Here is an 8,313-nt window from a genome sequence, read left to right as displayed (position 1 = left end):
ACGTCACGAGTCGTTTCTTGTTTTGTATCATGTTTAAACTTTAACTAATTAAAGTATGTTTGTTCATCACGCTGCGCCTTGGTCTGTTCCATATGACGATCGTGACAGAAAAACCCACCATGCAACGACCAAGCAGCGTGTCCAGGGGCAGCTCTTGGGCTGGACATGGGAGGAAGAGACGGTGGAGGCGCGCCGTAGAGAGGAGCAACGGCGTGATCAGGGTCGTCGTCGGGCGGTCGAGAGGCAACCCCAGAAAAATTTTAGGGGGGGGCACACGGCATGGACGACGGGGCTGACGGAGGCAAAAGAGGGGCGGATTCTGGAGGCCATCAGGTTACGGATACACCGCCCTGTACGTCCTGTGCGGATGCCTCACACAGAGTGTGTGAGGGTAGGCATTCAGCCAGGACGGGTTGTGGCCGCTCTTCACTCCAGGGCTCCTATCCGTCTCCACAGCCCGGTTCGGCCTGTCCCTGCTCCACGCACCAAGCCTACGGTGTGCGTCGACAGCCCAGCCCGGCCTGTCCCTGCTCCACGCACCAAGCCTACAGTGTGCGTCGCCAGCCCAGTCCGGCCAGTCCCTGCTCCACGCACCAAGCCTACGGTGTGCGTCGCCAGCCCGGTCCGGCCTGTCCCTGCTCCACGCACCAAGCCTACGGTGTGCGTCGCCAGCCCAGTCCGGCCAGTCCCTGCTCCACGCACCAAGCCTACGGTGTGCGTCGACAGCCCAGCCCGGCCTGTCCCTGCTCCACGCACCAAGCCTACGGTGTGCGTCGACAGCCCAGCCCGGCCTGTCCCTGCTCCACGCACCAAGCCTACGGTGTGCGTCGCCAGCCCAGTCCGGCCTGTCCCTGCTCCACGCACCAAGCCTACGGTGCGCGTCGCCAGCCCGGCCCGGCTTGTTCCTGCCACTCGCACCAAGTATACGGTGCGCGTCGCCAGCCCGGCCCGGCTTGTTCCTGCCACTCGCACCAAGTATACGGTGCGCGTCGCCAGCCCGGCCCGGCTTGTTCCTGCCACTCGCACCAAGTATACGGTGCGCGTCGCCAGCCCGGCCCGGTCTGTTCCTGCCACTCGCACCAGGTCTACGGTGCGCGTCGCCAGCCCGGCCCGGCTTGTTCCTGCCACTCGCACCAAGTATACGGTGCGCGTCGCCAGCCCGGCCCGGCCTGTTCCTGCCACTCGCACTAAGCCAGGGGTGCGAGATGTCAGCCTGGTAAGGCCCGTTCCTCCTCCACGCACCAAGCCAGGGGTGCGAGTCGTGAGCCTGGTAAGGCCCGTCCCTCCTCCACGCACCAAGCCAGGGGTGCGAGTCGTCAGCCTGGTAAGGCCCGTTCCTCCTCCACGCACCAAGCCAGGGGTGCGCGTCGTCAGTCCAGCACAACCCGTGCCTGGGTCACCGGTGCCTGGTAAGGTACCGGTCAACTGCTCCACTATGGAGCTGAAGCTAACCGCTCCTGCTAAGTCCAGTCCTGCTCCAGCCGGCGGGGCCAGACTGGACCAGGGGCGCTATGGGGGGTGTATTGGAGGGTGGTGGTCAAGGCCGGAGCCAGAACCGCCGCCGAGGAGGTATGCCCGCCCAGCCCTCCCCTGTTTTGTTTAGTTGAGGCGCGGTCGCAGTCCGCGCCTTTAGGGGGGGGGGGTACTGTCACACCCTGGCTCTGGGACTCATTATGTTGAGCCAGGGTGTGTTCATTCTATGTGTGTATTTCTATGTTGGGGGTTCTAGTTTGTTGATTTCTATGTTTGCCTGTGTGACTCCCAATCAGAGGCAATGAGTGTCAGCTGTTGGCTGGTTGTCTCTGATTGGGAGCCATATTTAAACTGTCTGTTTTCCCTTTGGGTTTGTGGGTTTTTGTTCCGTGTTCGGTCATTGATACCGTTGGACGTCACGAGTCGTTTCTTGTTTTGTATCATGTTTAAACTTTAACTAATTAAAGTATGTTTGTTCATCACGCTGCGCCTTGGTCTGTTCCATATGACGATCGTGACAATATACTTATATACAACAACATTTATAAATATGAAGATGCATGCATATGATATCATATACAGTGGCTTGCGAAAGTATTCACCCCCCTTGGCATTTTTTGGGGGTTTGTATAATTAGATTTACACAACATGCCTACCACTTTGAAGATGCAAAAATCTTTATTAAATGCTTTAGGTTAAAATAATTACTCTTTGACGATTTTCGAAACACACTTTGACGTCTCCGTGCGTTCTGCGCCTGTACCGTGGGCCTCCCATGCTCCTCATTTTTTCAAGTCACCAGCCTCCACTGGGAGGGTGGTAGTTAAAAAATTAATCCCAAAAGATTCTTCAAAAGGTTCTTCGAGGATCCATTAAAAGGGGTTATTTGAAGAATTTATAGCGGTTCCCCCAGAGTTTCAATTTGAAGAACCCCTAAAGGATATTCCAGGAACCTTTTATTTTTAGAGTGCACAGAGATTCTATATCAATTCTACAGTATTTCATCTCCATTGGACCTGATATGAGTGTTAGAGAGAGTAGATCCCAAGTGCCATCCCATATAGTTAGCTAGTTCAGGAAAATTGGCATGGACATAAAACTATTTCCCACACTTAAAAATAACCAAAAAGGCTTCTATTGCTTGTTTCATATATGGCACCCCTAAAGTTTATATATAGAGCCCTTTTGTAGGGTTCTTTGAGATACCCAGGGGTTCTTCTTTACTGAACCAACATTTGTTCCATATAGGTTTCTATATGGAACCAATTTGGGTTCAGAACCTTAATGGTGCCATATATGAAGCAAGCATAGAACCATTTTTGGTTCTATCCAGAACCTTTGTTTCTAAGAGTGCAGTTTGAATAGTTAAGAGGAAATTGAAATACAGCAAGTCTTTGAGGACAGTGGAAGTTGATAATGCTTCTGTAATATTAAAACCAATGTGTTTCGGCCTGTAGACTTCATCAGAGTTTAACAGATAGAAAAATGAGAGGCCAGTTTGAATAGTTAAAATTACAGCTCTTTTTACTTCCTCAAAATGGTAAATGAGCTGAATAACACAAAAAAGCCACATGATGGAAACCTTTCTTTAACAAAGTCAACATTGTCAGTGATAATTTTTGAGAACAAGATGCATTTTCTGAATATTCAAACCGGACTCTTAAATGGAGAGGGTAAAACTGTTGTTTTTATTCTAATTTGAATGAAGTGTTTTGGTTCGTAGCCATCTTTGTCACCTCCAGTCTGTATAATGAAACCTCCCACTGGCCACAAACTGGTTGAATCAACCTTGTTTCAATGTAATTTGTCAACATATTGTGACGTGGAAAATACATTGGATTTAAAAAAAAGTAATCAGCGTGGAATTTCAATTAAAGGTTCATGTCGTCATGATAGCCAAATTTCAACATAGACAACCCTTGAATAAAATATGTTGAATTTGTTTCTTTAAGACAACGTCAGATCTTCAGCTTTATATCCACTATCAGAAAAAAACCAATAGTCTGGGCAGCAACTCCTTGTCACGATCGTCGGGAACAGAGGACCAAGGCGCAGCGTTAAAGGTGAACATATTTTATTTAATAGAGTAATCACCCGAACAAAACAACAAACGATACGTGCAGTCCTACGGTACAAACCAAAAGGAACAAGATCCCACAACCACTGTGGGAAAACAGCCTGTCTAAATGTGGTTCCCAATCAGAGACAACCAGCAACAGCTGACACTCGTTGCCTCTGATTGAGAACCACTCTCGCCAACATAGAAATTCAACAACTAGAATACCCAAAGGAAACTCACACCCTGGCTCAACATACAAGTGTCCCCAGAGCCAGGGCGTGACACTCCTTCTGGAGAATTGATCTATATACAGCTACCCCACAGTTTCTAAACCCAGAGGAGCAACATCGCGAGACTTCCGGGAACGCTTGTGCAACAGACAAAGCAGACCAGGCCGGGGTTTGGGGTTTCGGGTTTGGGGTTTGAGAAGTCAATGAGAGAGGTGAAAAATTCTACCTTCATTGTTAATTTTTCTCAATCTAAAGGCACAACCTAGATATGAGCAAATGTCTTAAGTAGTTGAACATGTTATTACTCCAACCTTGTGAAAGTGACAAACTGACATGTTTTCAAAGGACTGCCTTTGATTTGACGACCTGCACATGCACAGTTGTACTTTTAAAATGTTTGAAAGCGCAGTGATAGACATTTGGGTGACAACTGAACCAAAAATCAGACATTGTTTTTCCATTGGAATTTGGTTGTGCTTTTAAAAATGGTTGAAAGCATAGTGATAACACATTGGAAATGTAACTAACTTTTGGCTGTCTTTTTGAGTGGGTGAATTTAGGTTGTAATCGCATTGATCAACATCTCAACCAAAATGTTTCCCAATTATCCCCGTTGTAATTGGGTGGTGTACCCAGTGGGCTGTGACTACCACATAACTCTTGAATCTGCAAACATGCACAACAGATGTGTCTACTCTCTTGGTCATTTGTTTTTACCTAGACTGCAGGACAGTGTCATTTTTGCTTTTTGTTTCAAAACATTGTTGTGCCCTACTGATCATGGCCCTTCATCTGCCTGCTTGTCCAGTCATTAGTTTATAGACCTGAGGCCTTGTTTATAACACTTAACTAGTTTTCAATACTGTGGTAGTGATAGTTTTGCAATATATCTTTCAGTCCATGCCTCCATTCTTCATAACCATGTGGTGGTCTTTTGAAGAGTGTCACTTCTAGTCTCGATCAGGAAGTTGTGGCGTGACAAACTGACACTGAATACAAAACTGGTTGATGAGAAGTGTCACTTTAGCCAAATTGAGTTATTTTGTCATGTTTTTAATATTGATCAGTTGTTGAAATTATTATTATTCCGACCGATGGCATCTCACATCACCATCTTCTTGATCTGGGTGAGCTCTGGCTAAATTTGATTATTGAATAGGTCTATATTTTAATGTTCACTAGAATGTCAAATCAAAAAATGAAAAGACTGTTTTGCTTAATAAGATATGTTGTTAAGTTCTTACTCTTTTCTGAATGTGGGGCACGCAAGTGCATGATCCAATATCTTGTGCTTATATACTTATATACAACAACATTTATAAATATGAAGATGCATGCATATGATATCATATACAGTGGCTTGCGAAAGTATTCACCCCCCTTGGCATTTTTTGGGGGTTTGTATAATTTGATTTACACAACATGCCTACCACTTTGAAGATGCAAAATATTTTTTATTGTGAAACGAACAAGAAATAAGACAAAAAAACAGAAAACTTGAGTGTGCATAACTATTCACCCCCCCAAAGTCAATACTTTGTAGAGCCACCTTTTGCAGCAATTACAGCTGCTTGTCTCTTGGGGTATGTCTCTATAAGCTTGGCACATCTAGCCAGTGGGATTTTTGGCCATTCTTCAAGGCAAAACTGCTCCAGCTCCTTCAAGTTGGATGGGTTCCGCTGGTGTACAGCAATCTTTAAGTCATACCACCGATTCTCAATTGGATTGAGGTCTGGGCTTTGACTAGGCCATTCCAAGACATTTAAATGTTTCCCCTTAAACCACTCAAATGTTGCTTTAGCAGTATGCTTAGGGTCATTGTCCTGCTGGAAGGTGAACCTCCGTCCCAGTCTCAAATCTCTGGAAGACTGAAACAGGTTTCCCTCAAGAATTTCCCTGTATTTGGCGCCATCCATCATTCCTTCAATTCTGACCAGTTTCCCAGTCCCTGCCGATGGAAAAACATCGGTGTTCTAGGGATGATGAGAGGTGTTGGGTTTGTGCCAGACATAGCGTATTCCTTGATGGCCAAAAAGCTCAATTTTAGTCTCATCTGACCAGAGTACCTTCTTCCATATGTTTGGGGAGTCTCCCAAATGGCTTTTGGCGAACACCAAACATGTTTGCTTATTTTTTTCTTTAAGCAATGGCTTTTTTCTGGCCACTCTTTTGTAAAGCCCAGCTCTGTGTAGTGTACGGCTTAAAGTGGTCCTATGGACAGATACCCCAATCTCCGCTGTGGAGCTTTGCAGCTCCTTCAGGGTTATCTTTGGTCTCTTTGTTGCCTCTCTGATTAATGCCCTCCTTGCCTGGGCCGTGAATTTTGGTGGGTGGCCCTCTCTTGGCAGGTTTGTTGTGCCAAATTCTTTCCATTGTTTAATAATGGATTTAATGGTGCTCCGTGGGATGTTCAAAGTTTCTGATATTTTTTTATAACCCAACCCTGATCTGTACTTCTCCATAACTTTGTCCCTGACCTGTTTGGAGAGCTCCTTGGTCTTCATAGTGCCGCTTGCCTGGTGGTGCGTAGTGGTGTTGCAGACTCTGGGGCCTTTCAGAACAGGTGTGTATATATACTGAGATCATTTGACAGATCCTGTGACACTTAGATTGCACACAGATGGACTTTATTTAACTAATTATGTGACTTCTGAAGGTAATTGGTTGCACCAGATCTTATTTAGGGGCTTCATAGCAAAGGGGGTGAATACATATGCACTCACCACTTTTCCCATATTTATTTTTTAGCATTTTTTGAAACAAGTAATTTTTTTTCATTTCACTTCACCAATTTGGACTATTTTGTTTATGTCCATTACATGAAATCACCAAAAAAATCAATTTCAATAACAGGTGTAATGCAACAAAATAGGAAAAAAGGCAAGGGGGATGAATACTTTTGCGAGGCACTGTACTGTACCTCTTTGGCGTGACATGTGAAGTACACTCCCCTACATGTGTTTTTGGACATTAAATATACAATTTAAATTAGGCTCTATACTACAGCATTTTGGATTTGAGATCAAATGTGTCATATGAGGCGACAGTACAGAATGTCACCTTTTATTTGAGTTTTTCTTTTATACACATCTGTTTTACAGTTTAGAACAGAAAGCACTTTATTTGACTAGTCCCCGCCATGTGAGCAAGTCATAAGTACTTGGGCAAATTCACTTATAGTGTATCAAAGTAGTCAAAGGTTTATTATTTGGTCCCATATTCCTTGCACTCAATGACTACATCAAGCTTGAGACTCTTCAAATTTGTTGGATGCGTTTGCAGTTTGTTTTTGTTGTGTTTTGGGTTATGTTTTGCATAATAGGAACTGAACGGTAAATGGTGACTGGAATTTCCTTCTAAGATGTTTCTGAACATTTCAAAATAAGTCATGATAATGCCATAATATGCCATTTAGCAGAATATTTTATCCAAAGCGACTTACAGTCATGCGTGCATACATTTTTGTGTATGGGTGGTCCCGGGGATCAAACCCACTACCTTGGCGTTACAAGCGCCGTGCTCTACCAGCTGAGCTACAGAGGACCATATTCATGATTAAGAAAAATCATGAATAAATCATGAATAATGATGAGTAAGGTGCCTTTCAGAGGCTACAACAAAACATGCTAACCTCTCATCAATAACAGGATAGATAAGCATTTATTGGGGGGTATGATCCTTGTGCCTCTGTAATTTCCATTCAGAATGCATTAGTATTTAGCATTCCTGTTATCGATTAACCGAATTTCCCACGTGTGCTGCTATGCAATTTTCTGTGTATATCGCTCATGTTTAATGTGTTAATGTTGTGTAGACTTATTTACAATACTGCATTGTTTACATTAGTATATTTACTATTTCTACAAGTTCCATAGCCTGTGTTGGTTAGTGCCATGTGAACACACATTTCCTGCTACAGTGGTATAGCCTGTGCTGTTAAATACAAGCCTGTTCTAACTTGTTAGTCATGTCATGCATATCAGTGCTATAGTCTAAGTTTTACCTCTTTGTTTTCAGAACCACAATCATTGTTAGACACAATTACTGTCAGAGTGGTGTTGGATTTGTGAGTGTGGATAATTAATTAAACCTCTTGAAACTGAAATACTGTTTCCTCGTGTTCTGGATGGACACCCTGTGGTGGTTGCTACCGGCCTAAAACCAGCACCTACGTTTCCCACCTATTTTTCATGGTCCTTTTGAGCCTGATCCAGTAACTGCTACAGCCCAAGGATGCCAGTTAACAGAGAAGATCCTCCATAAGATGTCATCCATCCTCGCCGACCAGCTCACCTGCCACAATCTCTTGATAATTATGGCTTGGATACGAGTCAAGGAACAGACTACCACACACATCCACATACCACTCCTACGAGGGAGAGCAGCTAGAGGGTTCTCTTGAGCACTCGAGACATTCTGCATTCAAAATGGCCATCTTCCCCTTCAACGACTCATCACCGGTCCAAGTCCCCACCCAGGCTGACCAGCAGAATAGAGGACAGAGCCTCAGCCTTTTCATCGGTTGCAAATTCACCGGGTTCCCACCTAAGG

The sequence above is a fragment of the Coregonus clupeaformis genome, chromosome 11 (assembly GCF_020615455.1).
Source record: "Coregonus clupeaformis isolate EN_2021a chromosome 11, ASM2061545v1, whole genome shotgun sequence".
Classification (NCBI taxonomy): Eukaryota; Metazoa; Chordata; class Actinopteri; order Salmoniformes; family Salmonidae; genus Coregonus; species Coregonus clupeaformis.
This window is presented reverse-complemented; position numbering follows the sequence as displayed.